Raw genomic sequence first — 22,131 nt, 5'->3', positions numbered from 1 at the left:
TACATACTTCATCTCTGTGTCTGTGAGGCCATGAGACTTTATGAGCAGAGTTCAACCCATTGCTCTTCTCACTAAAGCAACATAGAGACAATGAAGGTCTGGATGTGAATTTCAAGAATTCAATTTATATACTGTCTCTCTAGTGTTTAACTTCAATACCATGGCCAGGAATTTAATCTTTCTGAACCTCAATCTTATCAGTATGATGAAGATAATGCTATCTAGCTTGAGAACTGTTCATTTGTCCATTGAACAAGTACAGTACACATGAAACACCTACTATGTGCTGTACCTTGTTCTGGGTGCTAGTGGAAGACCAAAAACTGGAGCTCTGCTTTACAGAGGGCAAGTTAGTTGTAAGGATTAAATGAGTATCTGTAGTGGTTCCAGATTCAGAGAGCATACTCAGACATTTTTATTTTCATTCCCTACCCTACTCTTTTCTAAAACCAATGGGATTTAGAAGGACAACCTTTGCTCTAAGTTTCAGTATAGGGTGAGAAAAGAGAAGCACATAAATGGACAAGAATAATGCATACTTTCTAAGCTTTTAAATAACCAGTCCAAAATATTTTCCCTATGTGCCCATCTAGATGAGTATTAAGCAAAAACATAAGGGTAAGTGCACAATCACCTGTAACCATACACCATCCATGACAAAATTCATGATCAATTCTTTGTAAAATATAGAAACCACCCATGTATCCTTTGTGTTTCAGAATTTTTCCTTGGCTTTTGTAGCAATATCAAACATTTTTTGCTTTGTCTTTGTATCCTTGCATTAAAAATTATAAGCAGAGTAAGATTCTTATTCCTCCAAGTTCCTACACACTGGGGTAGGGGTGGAAGTGGGTGATTAATCAAGAAAAAAGAAAATTCTTACATCTTCTTTTGATCATCATCTCAGAGACAGAGAAAAAAGTTTAAACAGAATCAGGCTGCTGTGAGAAGATCTTGAAAGCATGCAGAAAGTCTAACAAGAGAATTGCTTATTTTCCCCCCATGTGTTGACAATGGAGAGAAGGGATGAGACTCAATACTCAGCTAGGTTTCTATGTGTTATTTTATTTAATTCTTACAACACATACTCCAACAACACAAAATATGAACAATAGAATGTTAGCCAAAGAAAATCTTACAATATATGGTTAATTTGTGTATGCGTGTGTATACCTCACTGCTTAACTAGGAAACCCATATTCTCCTACTGGGTTTTAAGTGATATTCATTATATCCTATTAGCCATACCAAATGGGACTGAAAATGTTGTCTAACTCTGTTTCATTTCAATCCAGAGGATATTTACTTGGGTATTATGGACCATTATTTGATATGGTGACACATTCTTAAGATAGCAGGGAGAAATGAAGAGGACACTGGGTAGGTGCCAGCACATACCTAATTCTGATCTGCTACTACCGGCTGGCTGCACTGCACAGTTAAATAGGTCACTTGATGTCTTCTTCACCTGTAAAATGGGATGAGATTAGACTAGTAGATGTGTGTATGTGTTTATTTTGCTATAAGATACCTGAGTGCCCTACTCTTTCATCATATTGGACATGTACCAGTTGATCATAATAAGTAGGGTTCTACCCCTCCTCAGGGATATACTGTTGCTACCCATTCTAAAATTCCACCCATACCTGCCTTGTGCTCAACATCAGCCCTGGGCAAAGTGGTGGAATCCAGAGCAGGAAGCAGGTACAGTGCCTGCTTTGGGGCACCTCTTTCAGAACTCCGGTCCTTGAATGCTCGAATTCTGCCTATTCCCTAGCGTCTTCTTTCATCGTCCTTCCTTCTCCTTCATGAGTAATCCTGCTGTCTCTCAACTTGCTGTTTCCTAACGCAGGGAAAAATATTTATAGCAAGAAAAAATGTGCCATTACGCTTTACAGTCTTACATTGTAATCATAGAAATCAAAGACTAACTTCGAGTTAATTTCAGCTTATAAAGGAAGATTTCATGGGGTGGATGGGGAGATAATATTAGGGAATTTGAGTTTCTGAGAAGCCCACATCTGATAGAAGACAATAATAAATATTTACAGATTTAATGAATGTAGATTTCCAACAGAATGTCTGGCACACAGTAGGATTTTAACATATAGATTTAATATTTAATATTTTAACATTTAATATTGTGGATATTGTTATTATCCCTTGTCAAGTCAGTGTTACCCATTATGTAATCTACTCAGATCCCTGGAAAGCTTGTTCTCTTAAAATTTCCCTGTAGTCTTTGAAAGCTGAGACAAAGTTTTGGAGTTTAACCCAATGTATTAGTACTACAAATGAACCATTTTCTCTGGCTTTTCTCTTATCTTTCTCTGGACCTTGTGGTTCTTTTATTTTAGCCTTCACACCTGTGTTTTCTCTCATGCCTCCCTTCGGCTTGGTACCTTTTACATCACAGAATTGCCATCCCCTAATATGCTCATTACCCAGCCCACCTTGCTTGTGGCCATAGGCTAAAGCATATTTTCTGGTACAGAAGCAAGCCCAGTAATGCGTACAAACACCATACCTGGGGCAAGGTGAGGCTTTAATAGGGTTTTTAATCTCTTCCTCCCCAGCGCCCCTCCTCTGTGTTCCCTGTATCAAAGGACTAAGAGCCGGGCAGTCCTTTTCTTTTCCTTGTTTTCATTGCGTTGGCCTTGTTTTGTTTTGTTTGGCTTTCTGCCTGCTTGTGGGAGACTGAGCCATGCGTGCATGATGAGAGCGCTGATAATAGGAAAGAAGGAGAAAGCTTGAGCTCAGAATGAGGAGGTTGTTGCTGCACCCAAGCCCACTGCTGGCCTTCTTGTGTTTTAAATGCTGAACTTTGTGATTTTTCTTTAAAAGTGTATCAAACCGCCTCTGGTTTTATTGCCCGCTGAATCTTTATTTTTCCAGAACCCAATGCCCATTTCCCCTTGGGCTTTTCCTGACACTGTTCCTCTCTCCTGGATAACTGTGATAACTGTCCTCCTCCTCCTCCTCCTCCTCCTTCTTCTTCTTCTTCTTCTTCTTCTTCTTTTTTTTTTTTTTTTTTTTTTTTTTTTTTGACAGGCAGAGTGGAGAGTGAGAGAGAGAGAGACAGAGAGAAAGGTCTTCCTTTGCCGTTGGTTCACCCCCCAATGGCCGCTGCGGCCAGCGTGCTGCGGCTGGTGCATCACGCTGATCTGAAGCCAGGAGCCAGGTGTTTCTCCTGGTCTTCCATGCGGGTACAGGGCCCAAGCACTTGGGCCATCCTCCACTGCACTCCCGGGCCACAGCAGAGAGCTGGACTGGAAGACGAGCAACCAGGACAGAATCCGGTGTCCCGTCCAGGACTAGAACCCGGTGTTCCGGTGCCGCAGGCAGAGGATTAGCCTATTGAGCCACGGCGCTGGCCTGTCCTCTCTCTTCTTTACTTAATCATTCTTTCATGAACATATACACCTCCTCTTTTCATGAAATGTTGCTCATTGTTAAAGAGACAGAAATTGTAAGTTTTTCTTCTTATTTTCACATTACATGCAGCCCATCAAATGATCTCTTGAGGGACACAGTACTGTCACTCTCATTTCACAGGTGAGCAGACCAATCCCAGGCCTCACCTTACATGGATCTACCAGGTGCTCTGATTCCTTGTAGTGCGTCCTTTGTACATAATTGCTCTTTCCATTTCAGTCTATATTGATTTTTCCTGTCACTGACTTATTTGACCATTTCTTCCTCCTGACTCTGTATAATTTAATATTTAATTATATACTGTCCAGGGCTATTCTAAAATTACTTCATAAATCACCTCATGTATATTAGTTTATTCAATTTAACATGATTGCTGGATACAAATGGTGAGGATTCTGTCTTACGCTTATCTTCTTGTTTCTCTTTCAGTACCCAAGTTAGGATTGAAGTCTTACATACTTAATAAACATTTTGATTGGCTGAATGAGTAAAAAAGATTTATTCTAATCAACCAATGTTATATCTCTTTACATAGCTAAAAGGTGGATAGTGGTAACTGAAATATTAATGGTGATAATGTTTATTGTTCACAATCCCTATCATCTTAGTTCCTTCATGAGGATCAACTATGTTGTTCTTAGGATTCCCGTTTCATGGATGTGAACCATGAAGTAGACAGTGGACACACTGTTTCTGCCACTGTGGCCCTGGCCAAAGTCTATAACAGGTGACACCCCTAGGAATGCTTATCATACTACCTTGTAAATGTGGACATGCCATGTTGGCCATGGAAATATTTACACAAGAGCAAATAAGATTTTTGAAACTAAAGTGAAATGTTTGGAACATCACTTTGCAAATCTGGGCAGGCTGAATGCCATTGTGTTACACAAGTACTACTCTAGCCTTCTGTGCAATATGATATTTTTTAATCCCTTTTTTTTTCTGTTTTTCTGGCAGAGATGGTTTACAGGGAAAGAGCTGGCTTGGATGTTTTTCTTCCAGTAGGAGGAGTACGGCTTAAAGGAGGAAACAGGTGTTGAAGTGCCTCTTCTCTTCCTCATCTTTACTCTTTATTTTTCCCTCCTTGTCTTCCACTTTGGCAAGAGAGTCTGGCTTTTATGCATAAGATTTACAGGAAATGTTTCTTCATCAGCTGAAGAAATATTTAGACAGTAAGAAGCAGAGACAGACTTGAATCCCCCACCCACAGCAGACCTTCTGGTCTGATCCAGTCTTTCACATGAGAGAACTGAATCATGAAGGGTGTTTGTCAAAAGTTTAAAAATTGTTTTTAATAATCAGGGTACTCTCTTCCTCAGAGATTGGCAGTCTAGACATTTGTATTTTCTGTTCATTTGCTTTACTTTTCCAGAATTCATTCTATCTTCTGTTTCTTTGAGGGTGGGTAGGAAAAGTTACTCTAGATTATCATCCAAAGTATCTTTTAAAAGACTTTGGTGATAAGACAAAATGCCTGCTTCATAGACGCTCCAGGAAGTAGCAATAAAAAAGTGTTCTTTAAAAGCAGAGTTATTCTTTGTTCAAAAACCAGGCCTGTATGTAACATAGCAGGTGTAATGCATGACTGAAAACACAACAAATAAATTGACGTTAGAGACAAAACTGTGCCCTGAACATAGACTATGAAGGAAAGCACAACATGTATGCTTCGGTGGTTAGAACTTTCTTAAACCCAGGAAAGTGCTGTTCTTGATACATTTCCTACTCTTGCTTCTTTTGCTAACTGGGATAAACAGCATCTCTTGGGAGCAGGTTAGAAATACATAATCTCCAACCCTACCTCACATCTGCTGAACCACAGTCAGCACTTGATGAGACTCCCAGGGGATTCACAGGCTCTGCTAAAGGCAATGATTGTTTCTATTTCCTTTCTGACTGTTTCTGCCTCTTCTATGTTTGTCCCTTTGCTCCACCTGCCTCTCTCTTTCAGTTCATCCTTACTGAAGATGTGGATCTGACTTTTCAGTTGCTGGATCAAGGCTACCTGTTTATCATAAATTGTATAACACCATAGAAGGGCTCTGTGTTTAGCTAGCAAAACACATTTCTGATGTCAGGCTAAAAATCTCTGGGGATGCTGGTTGTGTGTGCTGCTGGCTGTTCCATGGTTAATATCTAACTTTATTTTTGAAAGTTAGGAATGAGATCAATGTTTCTTCATTTCCTTGGGTTTAAGAGTAACATATGCCAGGATTAATAAATCTCTTTTTTTTTTTTTTTGCAAAAAGCTAAAATTCATCCTGTGTTGTCAGAACAATAAATCATTTATTCTCCAAATTCTTTGTGCTCAAGGAATAGTGAAGCAATTACTGACCCTGGTCACAAGATTAAACCTTTGAAGTGATATTTGCTGATAGATTCTTCACTGAGAAATATTACCATTTTCTCTGCCAGTTACCATGGGTTAATAATGAACCCCTACAACTGACTTACTCTATTGTCGGTTACTGCTCTATACCAAGAAAACATAATGACAGCATCCAGAAAATACTCACCAGCTGTTCTCATCTAGTGCCATGGTCTCAGGTTTGTTCTGCATGTTACCATATAATTAGGACTCAAACCTGCCTTGGCCCCCGATGGAGTAGCTGTGGTGTGGAGGTCTTTTAAGTGTATTTTTCACAGTATTCAGTTACAGGGGCTTATTTATTGAAGGTCTTAGTCCCATTTGATATTAGAATAGGAAAAACTCAGTATGCCTTTTCTTCTATGGTTGACTACAGAGCCAAAATAAGTCTATTAGCTGGTGAATTGGGATAGGGTATGATTCAAATCAAAATAAAAATCTATTTTGATTGTGTAGATGCAACTCTGGGAGAATTCATTTCTTTTCATGTGTGCCACTGTGACTAAATTAGCTGAGGTGTCCCTAATTCAGTATTTTTAACTTTTAGTCATTAATTCTATGGCAGAGGATTTGATCAACCTTGAAGAAATTTGAATCATCTTTTAATAGAATAAAGAAAAAAAAAGACTATCTCCATTGCAGGGAAACTCCTAGAACACAGTAGGTGCTCAAAACTACTTGCGCTGTTTCTTAGATTATCAATCAAGATATTGAAATTCCACCCTGTTCAGCTGTTATGCCTAAAATCAAAGAAACAGAATACAAGGAGACTTGTTTCTTTTCCCTATTATTGAAGATAATACATCATGCTAGAAGAAAAATTCTAACATCAATGGTTCTTTAATCCATTTCTAAGAGATATGCCTTTGCCTAGAGCTATGTTGATTGACCTTCAGGGTAATTTTAAACCCCAAGCACCACATCTGAATTGGAATCGAAACAGACATCTTTCTCTCTGAGCACAATATTCTTTTCAGTTCAACAAGAATTTATCATCTTCCCAGCATTATCATAGGCTAGGGAAATGCTAAAGATATAAAAAATATGGGCCCTTTCTCTTTTCCCAAGGTACATAGTATTTCATGAAATCGTTAGAACCTCAAAGAATATATAAAATAGAGAATGATATAAATGGATTAAATCATTGTTGGTGTCCATCCAGCTGGTTCTCTTGCCGTGCCTGTTCTGGAAAGAGGAACACTGGGTTTGCAAACCTCAGACTCTCTTTCTTTTCTCATGAGATCCAATCAAGTGCAGTTGATTTCTGCCTTCTTGATATTTCTTAATTCACTGTCTTTCTCTCCATCTCGCAGTGCTGCTTTTCATTCACAGGAATTACGTTTGGCTTGGGATACTGCAATATTCGTTTAACCTTTTGACTCCTCTCTCTGACTTTGCTTAGCCAGCTTCCTAAAACACATCTAAAATGGACATTGTTCTTATAAATTTTCTTCATCACTCTCAGGATAAAGTCCAAATCCTGTCTTCTAGACGTATGCCTCCACTTTTACGTCTACCAGCAGAAGTACTTACAGCCTGCACTTCCAGAACGGACTTAGCCGTGGTAACATCATGCTACTCCTCTGACTGAAGTGCTCTCCTTCCCTTCTTTTTTCCACTGGAAAGCTAAGAAAATATCTTTCAAATTACCTTGTGGGGCCAGCGCTGTGGCGCAGCAGGTTAACACCCTGGCCTGAAGCCCCGGCATCCCACATGGGCGCTGGTTTGAGATCCGGCTGCTCCGCTTCCAATCCATCTGTCTGCTATGGCCTGGGAAAGCAGTAGAAGATGGCCCAAGTCCTTGGGCCCCTGCGCTTGTGTGGGAGACCCGGAAGAAGCTCCTGGCTCCTGGTTTCGGCTCAGCACAGCTCTGGCTGTTGTGGCCAACTGGGGAGTGAACCATCGGATGCAAGACCTCTCTCTCTCTCTCTCTCTGCCTCCCCTCTTTCTCTGTGTAACTCTGACTTTCAAATAAATAAATAAATCTTTTTTAAAAAAATTACCATGTAAGAAAGTTTCTTCCAATCAACTTCCTAGCATGACTGATCTCCCGCTCCCTTGTGCTCCTGCCCTATAGACTGGTACAGTCTATGTGTAGTCCCACAAAATTGGATCTAATCCTTTTCTGCTGTAACTTTCTCACAGACAGATTCCAGATGTTTATCTTTCCACATCCATCAAAGAGTGAGTAGAACATAGCAGGTACTAGAGGTGAATAAGAGAATGAACGAACAAATGAGTGTGAAGAAAATAAATGGTCAAAATGTGATATTCTTATGGAAGAATGTGCAAGAAGAGGCTTGCCCTGTGGCCTAATGTCTTATTGATACTGTTACTGATTACAACAAAGTTTGTCATTTCAAACAATCCAAATGTATAATCTTATGTTCCAAGTCAGAAATCTGAAACAGGTCAGCAGGTATACATTTCTTCTCAAGGCTCTTGAAGAGAATGTGTTTCCTTGGCTTCCAGCTTCTAGTACCTGCCTGATTTTTTTAGCCCAAGACCACATATCCCTGTAACCTCTCTATCTTTTGCCACATCTCTTTCTCTGATGTGTCTTTCCCCTTCACCCTCCCTACCTTCCATTGTTCAAAGACCCTTGAGATTATATTGGGTTTGCTAATGTAATTCAGGATAATCGAATGATCTTGTCACCCCTAAATAATCACACCTGAAAAATCTCTGTTGTCCTATAAAGTAACATATTCGCAGGTTCTGAGCATTACAAACTGAATATCTCTGGTGAGCCATCATTCTGTCTACTACCCTTGGATCAAGCCATTCCTTGGATGTTACAAATACTATTCAGGCCTATTGCACTGAAGGGAAGATGGAAAGTAACCTAATAAGGAGGAGATGGCTAGTATTAAATAATTTTTTTTATAAAAACAAAGTGTCACCTAAGGCTCCCAGACAAGTTCTCAGGCTGATGCCCATGTCCCAGGAGAGTGTATAAATGCCTGCACTCACACAGGCAATCTCTTCTGATTCACCTTCCTCCACATCCAGGCTTTCCCCGTGACCTCTGGACCCCACCTTGCCTTGGCGATTTTTCTAAAATATTTCTTCTGAGAATGAATCAAGCATGATTTCTAGTAAGGCACCGTGATTTGACTCCTCTGCCTCCATAAAAAGGCTGTTTCTGCATGCTCTTCAGTCTTCAAGGCATGCCAGATGACACTCCAGTTTCCTCCACTGAGAAACACCTTCTGAAACGGTTGGAACATTTGAAAGAAGAATGTGAATATCTTGGTTTTTAGATGACTGTGATTTTCCAAAGAATAACTTGCATTTTTATTCCTTTCAAAGCCTCAGGAAAACTCTGTCAAATTGATTCCAAAACCCTCATGGCCCGAAATTCAATTTGCCCATTGATATTGCTTACCTTTAACATTCCCCATCTGTCTTCTAAGGTCACAAGATGATTGGCTTAGCTTTAAATACAGTTTTGTTTGTATGTCTCTGAAAGCTCCACCAAAGCTGTACATACCCTCATCACCTTGAATGATAGACACTTGTGAGTCAGTCAAAGCACTCTTTAATTTTTCTGCTTCTAGTTTCTTGAGACCTAATGACCCTCCCTGTATCTATTCATCAGCCTCTCCGTGTGCTCTCTAAGTTCTCTAGCTGTATGTTTGTGCACTGATGTACTGCGAGCCAAATGTCTTTTCTCACTTAATAACTGGATTCAGAATGTAATAAGGTGGTGTTCTGAAATATCAGCACTAATCCTCTTGCCCTGAAGTGAACAGTGTTAGGAATCTTGAAAGTCCTTTATCAGACTAAACTCTATTTCTCTATAACTGGAAACCTCCTTATATCATAAATACTTGTCATATAAGTGTCTTCCAGTGACAAGATAATGACTATCAATCATAAATTTTTCAAGTTATGCAGATATTTCCTAGTCTGTTTGCATTGTCCTTTGTGGATGGTGCAATAAAACTTAGAAGCTTAAAAGTGACAATATGATCAGGTCACTTCCTTTTTGTATTTGAAAAGTCAGTCATTTTTCTCACTGGGTTTAAGCAACAGATTGTTACTCATGCAAAATCCATGAATAGTAATTAGACACTCATTTTATTATGTGATGCTGGATAAGGGCAAGAAAGTGGCAGGAGGTAACTTTCTGGCAAACTCAAATTCTGAACTGTTGACTGAATTTGATTTTTACAGAATTGCTAACAACCCAAGGGCATTATCTGGAGCTGACAGTTATATATCAAAGCGTTCTCTGAATTTGGCTAAGCTTATTAGGATAGCATTATCATTTATAAAAAAAAAATTCCATGAGGTTTCCTAAGTACATGGAGTCCTCAGCAATATGAAAAACACACACGTGGTGAACTGCGAGATAGGCAGTGCTCTGTCTCTGGAGGATGACGGGTTGTCTTGACCCAGACTGGATTTGAAGCTGAGGTTCGAGATATTGCACAGCTGAGTTTTAGATCACGAAGTAATCCCTTCTGGCTCATCTTCTCTGCTTAGTCTGTGTCAATTTTTAAAAGTACCTGAATTAGATTTTTATGTTGCTCTATAAATAAAGTGGTTGTGACATTTTTAATACATTTACAGTTCCTGTAAGTCATCGCTCCTTTCACTTAATTGAAAGGAGGGTTGGATGGCTTGAATTTGGTAATATGGTATCAAATGGAGTTCAAATACAGCTCCGAAATAAACAGGCTTCTTAAAACTTAAGAACAAATGAAGCATTAGGGATATTCAAATCATAACTCAAAAACATGTTTATTCAAGAAGCTTAAATCATCATATAAACTATCAGAGAACTCCACAACCAAGAATAACGAACTGCTAGTTCTTTGAAAGTAGTTACTTCATTTTATTTTTCTTTGTAATTCAGGAGCTGGTCAATTACCTAACAATCACTTATTTACTCAGTCAATAAACATTAATTTATACTTCTTATGGACCAAAATAATTCCAGGGCCTGGAGATACAGAAATAAATATCACAGTTCGATCTCTTAAGGAGAGATATATGAAAATGCTGTGGGACGATGTAAGACAGTTATTTTATCTAGCCTAATGAATGACTAAAGGCATCCTAGAAGGGATGATTCTCAAATTGAGCTTTCAAGAGAAGTAAAAAGATGCCCCAACAAGGACCTAGATTAGAGGGTGGCATTCAGAGAAGTGAGAAAGTTTAACAGGAATGGAATATTCAGTGCCTGGAATGCGAGTGCTGAAAGCTGGATTTAAGGGAAAGCAAGAAGACTGGGAATCACAATGGAAGTTTGGATTCTAATCTGAAATTCAAAGGTAGTTGTTGGAGAGTTTTAAAAATTAGCAGAGCATGATCTGACTTGGGCTTAGAAAGATGGCTTTGACAACATTATAGAAAGCAGGTTGATTCTAGGGAGTAGTGCAATATTGTGAGCAGGGAGACTGATAAGCGATGTTTCAAAATCTGGGAGGTAGCTGCCCAATGTAGAATTAGATCAATAGGAATGTGGGGTCTGGGAAAAGGGGATGAATCAAGTACAGATTTTGTTTCTTGCTTGCAAAACTGGTTGGATGCAATGGTGTTCCCCTGGAGAATGAACAATGGAGAAGCAGTGCTTGAAGAAGGAAAGAAGTAGGAAAGGAATACCAAGAATGTTAGAGTGATGCCATATGATTATACCACGATATATGAAGTTATCCTGAACAACACTGCTGGCCTGTTTGTCTCAGCAGTCTGTCCCTTTCTGTTGTTTCTAAATGCCATCTGCGTTAATTATGTCACATTAGCTTCCATGCCTTTTTTTCCATTATAGCCCATTTCATTCAATCTCTTACCACACCCCACCACCTTCTTTGTAATGGATACATTTTGATTCTCTCTTTGGTATATCCTTGGTATACTGCTTACCTCTTTTGTGTTATTATGCTATATATGTTACCAGGCTGGAGTTCAGCATGAGAAAACTGCAGTTCCTTCCAATTCAAACAAGATCCCATTCCATGAGTCTTGATGTGGGGGGAGTGGCATGCTGCATCTCATTCCCAGCAGACCTTCTCTTTGCAAATGATTCTGTGTTCCTTTGCCAGCATCAAGCTGATTAGCGGAAACATCCCATGTGAGAGCATCTAAGACACTTCATGGAATGCCTGCAACCTGTTTCAGAATGCCTGGGTTCAAGTATCAGTTCTGCTCCAGATTCCAATTTCCTGCTAATGTGCACCTCTATGAGGGTGTGGAACGGGCAGCTAGTGATGGCTCAAGTACTTAGGTCCCTGCTACCACATAGCAGGTTTGGATTGAGATTTGGGTTCTTGACTCTAGCCTGTCCCAGCTCCTGCTGATGCATGCATTTGGAGTTACCCAGTGAATGGGAGATCTCTCTCTCTCCCTACATCTCCCTCTCCGTTCCCCCCCATCTCTCCCATTCAGATAAAATGAAAAATAGATCATAATAGATCATTTTTTAAAGTGGCAATAGAGATAAAATATATAGAATGAATTACCCAGAAACAAAATGGGGGAGGGGAAGGAATTAGTATGAGAAGAGAAGGTAGATGTCCAAAATGCTACCCCCTCCATCGAAGAGTCTTGACCGTAAGGAACAGAGGAGTTGTAAGTGCACTGATAGGCAGTCACACTGGGTCTGTTCTCCAGATACCCACTTGCTTCCTCCCTCTTCTATTTTCCATCTTTACTTAGGTAATACCTTCTTTTCGAAAAGATTTATAACTTTATTTAAAGAAAATGGGGAGGGGGGAGAGTGGGAGAGAGAGGATCATTCATCTGCTGGTCCTATGGCTGCAATGGTCAGGGCTGATGCAGGCCAAAATCAGGAGCCCTGGAGCTCCATTCAGTCTTTCATGTGAGTGGCAGGAGCCCAGCACTTCGGCCATCCTTCCCTTCCCTGCTTTCCCAGGCGCATTAGCAGGGAGCTACCAGAAACTGAACCTGTGCTTTGACAGGCAGCAGCTTAGCCCACTGTACCACCACACCAGCCCCAGGTAATACTTCTTTATTCAGTATTTCCTGTTCATTTATTTAAGGCTTCTTCATCCTCCATTCAATACTCCCTATTTCCTTTCCCTGTTTAATTTGATACTATAGTGCTTAAATTCATTTCATACTATCTATACTTTTTTTTAAAGAATTGTTTCTTGTCCATTTTCAGTGTCCTCTGCCCAATGCATATACTTAACACACACACCCACACACACTTTCTGTGTGATATGTCTGTGGGTGGGTGTGTGTATTTGTAGATGAGTATATATATATGTAGATGAGATATATATGGTAGATGATAGACATAGATGTTAAATAGATAAAGTAGGTACATAGATGAGGCATGGATATAGCTCCTTTGTTTATTGTTATATCCACTGACTCTGAAACAATGTGTGACACAAAATATATGCTTAATAGATATTTGTTGAATAAGTTAATGATCAATTATTTTAAAGATATTTGCATATTCAACAATGTTTTCTAAGAAATTTATTATTTTTCATGCATTTACAAAACGTACTAAGATGCGTAACTTTAAAATTGTGAACAGAAGGGTTATTATGGTAATAAAGATGAAAAATATCTTACATAGTTGATCCTGGAGGCTCTCCATTTACTCCTAAAAAGGGGGATAAATCTGTTTCAAAGAATGTATATGTAAGGTAACTCTTTTTTGATTTTTTAATAAAGATTTATTTATTTGAAATGTAGAGTTACAGAGAAAGAGAGGGAGAGATAGAGAGAGATCTTCCACCTGCTGTTTCACTCCTCAAATAACCACAACTGCTGGACTGGGCCAGGCCAAAGTCAGGAGCCATAAGTTTCATCCAGGTCTCCCACAAGGGTGTAGGGGCCCAAGGAGTTGGGGCATTTTCCACTGCTTTCCCAGGTACTTTAGAAAGGAATTCGATTGGAAGTGGAATAACCAGGACTCAAACTGGTACCCGTGTGGGATGCAAGTATGTTACAGATGATAGCTTAATCTACTGTGCCACAAAGCCAGCCCCCATTTCTTTTTTTTTAAGATTTGTGTTTTTCAAATTTTTTTAGAAGGCAGAGTAACAGATAGAGAGGGAAAGAGAGAGAGAGAGTTCTTCCATCAGCTAGTTAATTCTCCAAATGGCTGTGGAGGCCAGAGCTGTGCCAAGCTAAAGCCAGGACCCCAGAGCTGCTGCTTCTGGTTTTCCCACATGGGTGCAGGGTCCCAAGCACTTGAACCATCTTCCACTGCTTTTTCAGGTGCATTATCAGGGATCTGGATGCAAAGTGGAGCATCCAGATCTTGAACTGGGATTCTGGCATCACAGGTGGTGGTTTAGACAGCTTTGCCACAACACTGGCCCCTTTTGTGATTCTTATCTATAGAAGAATGATTTGTAAAGAAATTCACCAAGATTCTTATTTAAATTTCAAGGGAATTATGCTGTGGAAATATACGTGTCATGATAGAAAAGGGAGGTGAAAATCTTATGAATATTTTACTTTTTCTTTTTGGAAGCATTTTGTTCTCATTTTAATTGTTTGGGTAATAGTCTCATAGTTGTTTCCCATTACCTGATAGATTTAGAGCTTTGGGAGGATGCCCAGAAAGAAATAAATGAAGAGACAGAGTGTTAATTGATTGCACATATAAGCATAATAACACCAAATTATTAATTTCTGGTCCATGCCAGTTTTTAAGGGAGTGTGGAGTAAAGGCATGCTGTAGCCACATGTGCTGGTCAGTGGGCAGAATAAGCCCCCCCCTTTGCCTCCCACTATTAATTCCTACTGTGTCTTTCTCAACTTGAAACTTCATGCAGACTTGATTTTCTCATTAACTGCAAAACCCTAAGTGTGAATAAGGGGAGGAGAGTGAACAGAATGAAGGAGATCCAGAGACTGGCTTTGATTTCTTCACTAATCTGAACATTCAAGCATAGTTTCAAGTTTAACATGTTCATGTGTCCATTTATCTAATCAACAGACATTATTTGATGTCTTGTTCCATTCTAGACACTGTGTTCATGGTAAGTAATATAGGGATTCACTCATCATTTAAAAAAATATGTATTGCAGCTGATAAGCACTAGAACCTGTTCAAACCAATCATGGTAGACAAGTAAAGACATCAAAGCTCCTGTGTCCACAGAACTCTCATTACGTGTAGGGGAGGATAACAATAAATAAGAAACCAAAACTAATGCACAAATGTTGTCAGGTGCTAGCAAGTGCTCTGATGGAAAGCAGAGATGGATCAAGGGTGAGAATATAGAGATGAGTTTGGGATGAAGAAGTGATGATGTGATTTTTAGTGGTATTGTACTTGAGAAAGATAGCTCTGGTGGTGTGTTTGAGAGGTTGGGTGGTGGTAAGAGTGGGGTCTGGTGATTGGTGTCATTGCAACTGTACAAGGCGGTGGTAGTGTTGGCTATGCTAAGGGAAGAGTAGTAGAGCAGAGGAGAATAAATAAAATATATATCTGTGTGTGTGTGTGTGTGTGTGTAGGTGCATCATGAGAGTGCTTCGAAAAGTTCATGGAAAATGAAAACAAAAGATCAGTTCATTTTGGTGCACACTTTTTTTTAAATTTTAATATTTGGGAGGCCGGCACCGTGGCTCACTTGTTTAATCCTCTGCCTGTGGCTCTGGCATCCACCTGGGCTCCAGGTTCTAGTCCCGGTTGCTCCTCTTCCAGTCCATCTCTCCTGTGGAGGATGGCCCAAGTGCTTGGGCTCCTGCACCCGCACAGGAGACCAGGAGGAAGCACCTGGCTTCGGATCGGCGCAGCACCAGCCATGGAGGCCATTTGAGGGGTGAACCAGTGGAAGGAATACCTTTCTCTCTGTCTCTCTCTCTCACTGTCTATAACTCTGTCAAATAAATAATTTAAAAATTTTTTTAAAATTAATATTTAAAAATTTTTGATAATTTATTTCAAGGGCAGAAATCTCCTATCCACTGGTTCACTCCCCCAAATGTCTGCCAAAGCCAGGGCTGGATGAAGCCAGAAGCTGGGAACTCAATCCGGGTCTCCCAGGTGGATGGTTAGGAGCCAACTACTTAAGCCATAACCTGCTGCCTCTCAGTATGTGTGTTAGCATTGAGAGCAGAGCCAGGCCTGAACCCAGACACTCTGACATAGATTACAGGTGTGTCAAGCAGCATCTTAACCCCTGCACCAAATGTCTGCTCTTGATACAAAAATCTTTGAAGTCATTGCATACAAGGAATCTTCAAAACTTCATAGGAATTGTACATTATGAAAACTCTATGGATTTCAACTATTTCTTTTTTGCAAAATAACCATCTTTTAATTTCATTGTGTGTGAGTGTATTAGGCAGAGAGAAAGGTTTAGTGGAAGTATAAAGAATGTTTAAAAAAATAGGACTCAGTCACTTGTTAAATGTATATTGAGCAGATGCTTAATTCAGGCATTATGCTTAAGACTCAGACATGCAGCACATGTGTGTAGTGCACAGTCTTTACACAGGAAGGTCTGTTACATAGGACCAGCAGGGACTGCTTCTGCAGGGGAGAATACTTAGCAAATTCATGAATTGTGCCTGCCACAATTTATGTATCTTCTCCAAAAAAAGATAATTACTTTTTAGAGTGTGTTAGTAAAGGAAAATGTGTTTCCATTTTGCAGTCATGTTTGTATTACATAGGCTAATCTTCTTTTCCCCATAGGCCACAAGTCTGGTTAGCCCCTTTCTCACTGAAGGCAATAATAAAGCCATCAGACTTTGAGTAAAGAAACAATTGCATTGAGAATGAAGAATGTGAGCTTAGATATAATTCAAAAATTTACTGATTGTTTCCAACCTGCTTTACCCTTTCCAGAATGTATTCACCAATTGCATATACATATGCTCACACATGCAAGTACCAATAAGAACTAATATTTAAAAGTATTTTCTGGTACTGATAAGTGTCACTTCAAAATGCTTTCTTTTCTCTTCCCATTACATTGGATTACTGAGCCGGAGAGTGGAAGGTTTGTCCCTTTCTGACCAGGACACTGATGAGCCTCATGAATTAAAATTTATGTCTTCCCTCATTACTGATGTACCACCTGGTTCTTTTGAATTATCGTACCCACCAAATGGATTTTATAGTCCATTGGGGGCTGTCCATGCTTGTTAAGGTGATATTTCCATCTCTGGTATAGCACAGAATCTCATCTCCCTCTTACTGAGTAATTGCAGTGCCAAATCTGCCATCAACTGTCTTTCGCTTCCTGAAATTTTCTCTAAGTTATGTATCCTCTGTTTCTGAGAAGTCTAAATGATGACATAGTCAAATCATAGAGAATCTGTCGTTTATTTTTAAAGAGTTTTATATTTCAGGGTTTTTTTTAAAGTTTTTTTATTTATTTGAAAGTCAGAGTTACAGAAAGAGGAACATACACACACTAACACATACACACGTGCAGAGAGAGAGAGAGAGAGAGAGAAAAGAGAGATATCTTCCGCAAGCTGATTCACTCCCCAGATGGCCACAACTCTCAGCGCTAGACCAGGCTGAAACTGGAACTTGAACTCCATCCAGGTCTTGCATATGGGTGGCAGGAGTCCAAGCACTAAGGCCATCTTCTGCTGCCTTCCTAGGTACATTAAGCAAGAACCTGGATCAAAAGTGGAGTAGCCCATATTCTAACCTGTGCTCATATGGCAGGCCAGCCTTGCAGGCAGCAGCTTAATCTGCTAAACCACAAGGCCAACCCCTCTTGTTGATTATTTTTACTGTGTATCATCTTCTCACTATAGCAACCTCTGGTGTTGTGATATGTATTTACTACATGGATTAACTCTATTGCTGAGAGATTTTCCCTATTTCTATTCTTATTTTACGAGTTCCCATTGTTTTTTATGTCTGTATTTTTCCTCATTCTATTAAAGTTACTTAGACTCACTCTGCTAGGAGATTTACTGATGTCACCACAGTTAGTTCTTTTAAGACACTCTAAGTAGTTATGTATATTCCTATATTCCTATATACCAATAACGATGCAAGAAGATTGCCCAAAGTGATGCAGGTAACAGGAGAAAAAGTCAGAATTCAGCTAGAGACTATATGAGTCCAAAAGACAGGCTTCGTCTGCCACCATGGAAAGGCATGAATCCCTTCTACTTCTTCTAACCTTTCCTCTAGCATTGTCAGTTTGCCACATCAAACCCCCCTGGGAGAAGAGAACAGCACTACAATATTCACTTCAGGGTCTTTGCAGCAATTTACTTTTAAGTCATGAAGGCAATATGGCAAGATAAAGATAAATTTGAACTAAAGAGATTCAGTTTTGAGTATCCTTCTGGCACCAACCAACTAGTGAGGCCATCTGGGCAAATTCTACTCAAGTGTAAAATGACAAAATACTTGTGGTATCTTGGGGTTGTGGCAAGATTAAAATTAGAGTGCTTAGAGCTTAGAAGTGTAGTCTTCTGGTTTCATTGGGTAATCTGATTTACCCAAAGGCAAACAGTGCCTGAAGTTTCATAGTCCAGATGGTAAGACCCTAATGAGATCACTTGAAAGTTTATTCTAGTCAGATCTTGGGGCATGCCTGTGTTTTTGTTTTTGCTGAGCTGTGTTTATACAAACCAGTTAATATACTTTGTTGAAACTTCTCTTCCTTTAAACTGTACCCAAGTAAAACTTTGTTATTTATAATCCAGAGATTGGACCATATGTCTCCCATGGTTCTAATTCCCAAGGGATCTCAGTGAGACAAGAGATACAAGGTGGCTACTCCTCTGTGGTCAAAATGGCAACATTCAATAAGGAGTAGGCAAGGATTTTGCTTGTGAGACCATAGGCAATCCCATCAAGCAAGGGGAACATGGGGCCTGGAGGTATCATCATACTCTGTCCTCATCTGGCCCGGCACTATCAAGTTGGCCATAAAGCTGACTCCCTCACCAGAAAGAATTCCTGGGTGGAGGTCACACGGAGCAAGAGTAGATTCTGAGAACCAATGTTGAATGATGGAATTCTCTGGGCCTTCTGAGATCTACTGGATGTCTACATCTCAGTGACCCAAGAATGCCAGCAAGTTCTGAGATGGATTGCTAAATGAAAGCCGCCAATGATCCTGAGCAGGGATGCTTTTGTTGATGAGGAAATCAGAGGTTTCTGTTCTCAATACTAGTCGTCAGGGAAGGGTTTGTTAGCACACATAAAATGTACCTCATTTTAATTTAGCAGTTAATGTAGATTCATGTCTACAGAGACTGACACTCTACTTTTTAAATGTATCAAGCTCCAGCCCCTGACTAAAATAGGAAGAAAGAAATCTAGATTCTCCTAGGAGTTTACCTTTTCTTTGTGTCACAAATGTCGCATGAAGAATCATTTTAAATGTATACTCTTGGTAGTGCTTCCTTAAAGTGACTTCAGATTTGGGGTTTGGTTAGGTTTCTGGAAAAAAACAAAGGATTTGTGTGTGTGTGTGTGTGTGCACATGGTGCACACGGGATGACTTTGGTCTTGGTTTGTGATTCTATTAAATGGAAATTCTGAAATTGGCTGGAAGATGACTGGAGAATGTCTATTTCCCAGCAATTGGTGTCATTACTGAACTGTTCTCTGCATTGATCTACATTTTATTGTTTATTCAGCATAAACAGTACTCCTGAGGCTGTACCATATGTGAAGAAATGAATATTCCCTTCATTTATATGGTTATTTGTCTACTAAGGGTGCAATGATTTTTGGGTAATACATAAAATCAAGATCCAGATGGCTTGCCAATACTAAAGATCTACTTTAGGCATATGATTTTCAAGTCTTAACTCATGGCTGCTTTGCCAAATCCAAGGGTGCACTGTTTGTTATCTGCTTCCCAAAATTCCTCCAACCATTCATTTGAAAACAGTATTCTACACTATTCCTGGATGGTGGTTCTGTCACTGCTGTTAGATTTCTGTTATAGCCTGTCTGTAGTGGATTATGAGATATTACTCACTTACCTCATCAGAGTTCCATGAGACTTAGACCATTCATGTTTTGAAACAAAATGTAAAATGAAGGACTTGAGTCATTTAGTTGAAAGTTGGAATAAAATCTGGCATTGCGTAGTTTGCTTCAAGAACAAATTATTGCCGGCTCCGCGGCTCACTAGGCTAATCCTCCGCCTAGCGGCGCCGGCACACCGGGTTCTAGTCCCGGTCGGGGCGCCGGATTCTGTCCCGGTTGCCCCTCTTCCAGGCCAGCCCTCTGCTGTGGCCAGGGAGTGCAGTGGAGGATGGCCCAGGTGCTTGGGCCCTGCACCCCATGGGAGACCAGGAAAAGCACCTGGCTCCTGGCTCCTGCCATCGGATCAGCGCGGTGCGCCGGCCGCAGCGCGCCGGCCGCGGCGGCCATTGGAGGGTGAACCAACGGCAAAAGGAAGACCTTTCTCTCTGTCTCTCTCTGTATCCACTCTGCCTGTCAAAAAAAAAAAAAAAAAAAAAAAAAAAAAAAAAAAAGAACAAATTATTCCAGATGTAGTAGGGCTGATAAATAGACAAACAATACAGTACAGTAAGTATTTTCTTATAGATCCATTGAAGACATGGCACATGTCTCTATATTAGAATCACCTGTGCTTTTTTTTTTAAGATTTATTTATTTATTTGAAAGTAAGAGTTACACAGAGAGGGAAGAGGCAGAGAGAGAGAGGTGGGGGGGGGGTAGTCTTTCAACCACTGATTCACTCCCCAGTTGGCCGCAATGGCCGGAACTACACCGATCTGAAGGCAGGAGCCAGGAGCTTCCTCCAGGTCTCCCATGCAGGTGCAGAGGCCCAAGGACTCAGGCCATCCTCCACTGCCTTCCCAGGCCACAGAAGAGAGCTGGATTGGAAGTGGAGCAGCTGTGTCTTGAACCAGCACCCATATGGGATGCCTGCACTGCAGGCAGCAGCTTTAGCCACTACGCCACAGCACCAGCCCCACCTGTGCTACTTCTAATAAGACCAATTCCTTAGTCCAGACTAGAGGATTTTAATGGGAACCTTTGGTAATGGAGCCTGAGCATTCATATTTTATAATAGATTATTGGGTTGGGGCTGGCATTGTGATACAACAGTTAACCTTCCACCTGTGATGCAGGCATCCCATATGAGTGGCAGTCCAAACCCCTGCTGCTCCATTTCCAATCCAGCTTCCTGTTAATCTGCCTCTGAACTCAGCAGAAGATGGCCAAAGTGCTTTGACCCCTGCCATCCATGCAGGAAATCCAGCTGGAGTCCCAGGCTCCTGGCTTTGGCCTGGTCCAGCCACAGCTGTTATGGCCATTTGGGGAGTGAAGAAGCAGGTAAGAGATTTTCTCTCTCTCTCTCTCTCTCTCTCTCTCTCTCCCTAATCTGCCTTTCAAATAAGTAAATCATTTTTAAAAAACAAAATTCTTGAGTGATTCTAGCATATAACCAAAATTGAATACTGTCATAGAATTGCTATTTTAAGAAGCAGGTGTCATGGCACAGCATTGAGTTGCTTGCATTCCATAGCAGAGTGCCTGGGTTCAAGTCCCCACTCTACTTCTGATCCAGCTTGCTACAGATGCGCACCCTGAGAGGCAGCAGTCCATGGTTCAAGTACTTAGCTCTTTGCCACCCACATGGGATTCCTGAGTTGAGATCCTGGCTTCTATCTTCAGCCTGACCAAATGCTGGATGTCTCAGCAATTTGGGGAGAGAACCAGTAGATGGAAGATACTTTTCTCTGTCTCTCTCTGTCATTTTTCGGTCACTCTGCCTTTCAAATAAAATAAATAAATAAATAAAACTTTTTCAAGTACTATTTCAAGGGACTCAATTATGAGTATCCTTGTCTACCTCCTATTTTATAATATTAGCCTTAGAGAAAATAAGCTGATTCCTTATAAAAAGGCACTGCCTTAAATCAAACATGGAAACAACCTAAAAGTTCAAAGATGGGCAACCACACTATTTCCTATAATATGTTCTTACCTTTTTATGTATATATAAGAATCAATTTCTATTGCTGTGTTTTCATTCTTTTGTAAGAACTGCTGTAATTCCAAGGTTTTTTTTTTTTCTTTCTTTCTTTCTTTTTTTTTTTTTCTGACAGGCAAGTGGACAGTGAGAGAGAGAGAGACAGAGAGAAAGGTCTTCCTTTGCCGTTGGTTCACCCTCCAATGGCCGCCGCGGTCGGCGCGCTGCGGCCGGCGCACCACGCTGATATGATGGCAGGAGCCAGGTACTTACCCTGATCTCCCATGTGGGTGCAGGGCCCAAGTAATTGGGCCATCCTCCACTGCACTCCCTGGCCACAGCAGAGAGCTGGCCTGGAAGAGGGGCAACCGGGACAGAATCCGGCGCCCCGACCGGGACTAGAACCTGGTGTGCCGGCGCCACAAGGCAGAGGATTAG

The 22,131-nt window shown here is 40.5% G+C and overlaps 1 long non-coding RNA gene across 1 annotated transcript in view; it reads left to right on the top strand.

Moving 5' to 3' along the window:
- Positions 1-3,073: 3,073 nt before the first annotated feature.
- Positions 3,074-22,131, top strand: part of LOC138849285 (uncharacterized) — a 107,476-nt gene continuing 88,418 nt past the window's right edge. The window contains exon 1 of the long non-coding RNA XR_011387894.1: positions 3,074-21,053. This is a non-coding gene — a long non-coding RNA (uncharacterized lncRNA). The remainder of the gene's footprint in view (positions 21,054-22,131) is intronic.

Source organism: Oryctolagus cuniculus, chromosome 4 (assembly GCF_964237555.1).
Source record: "Oryctolagus cuniculus chromosome 4, mOryCun1.1, whole genome shotgun sequence".
NCBI lineage: Eukaryota > Metazoa > Chordata > Mammalia > Lagomorpha > Leporidae > Oryctolagus > Oryctolagus cuniculus.
This window is presented reverse-complemented; position numbering and strand designations above follow the sequence as displayed.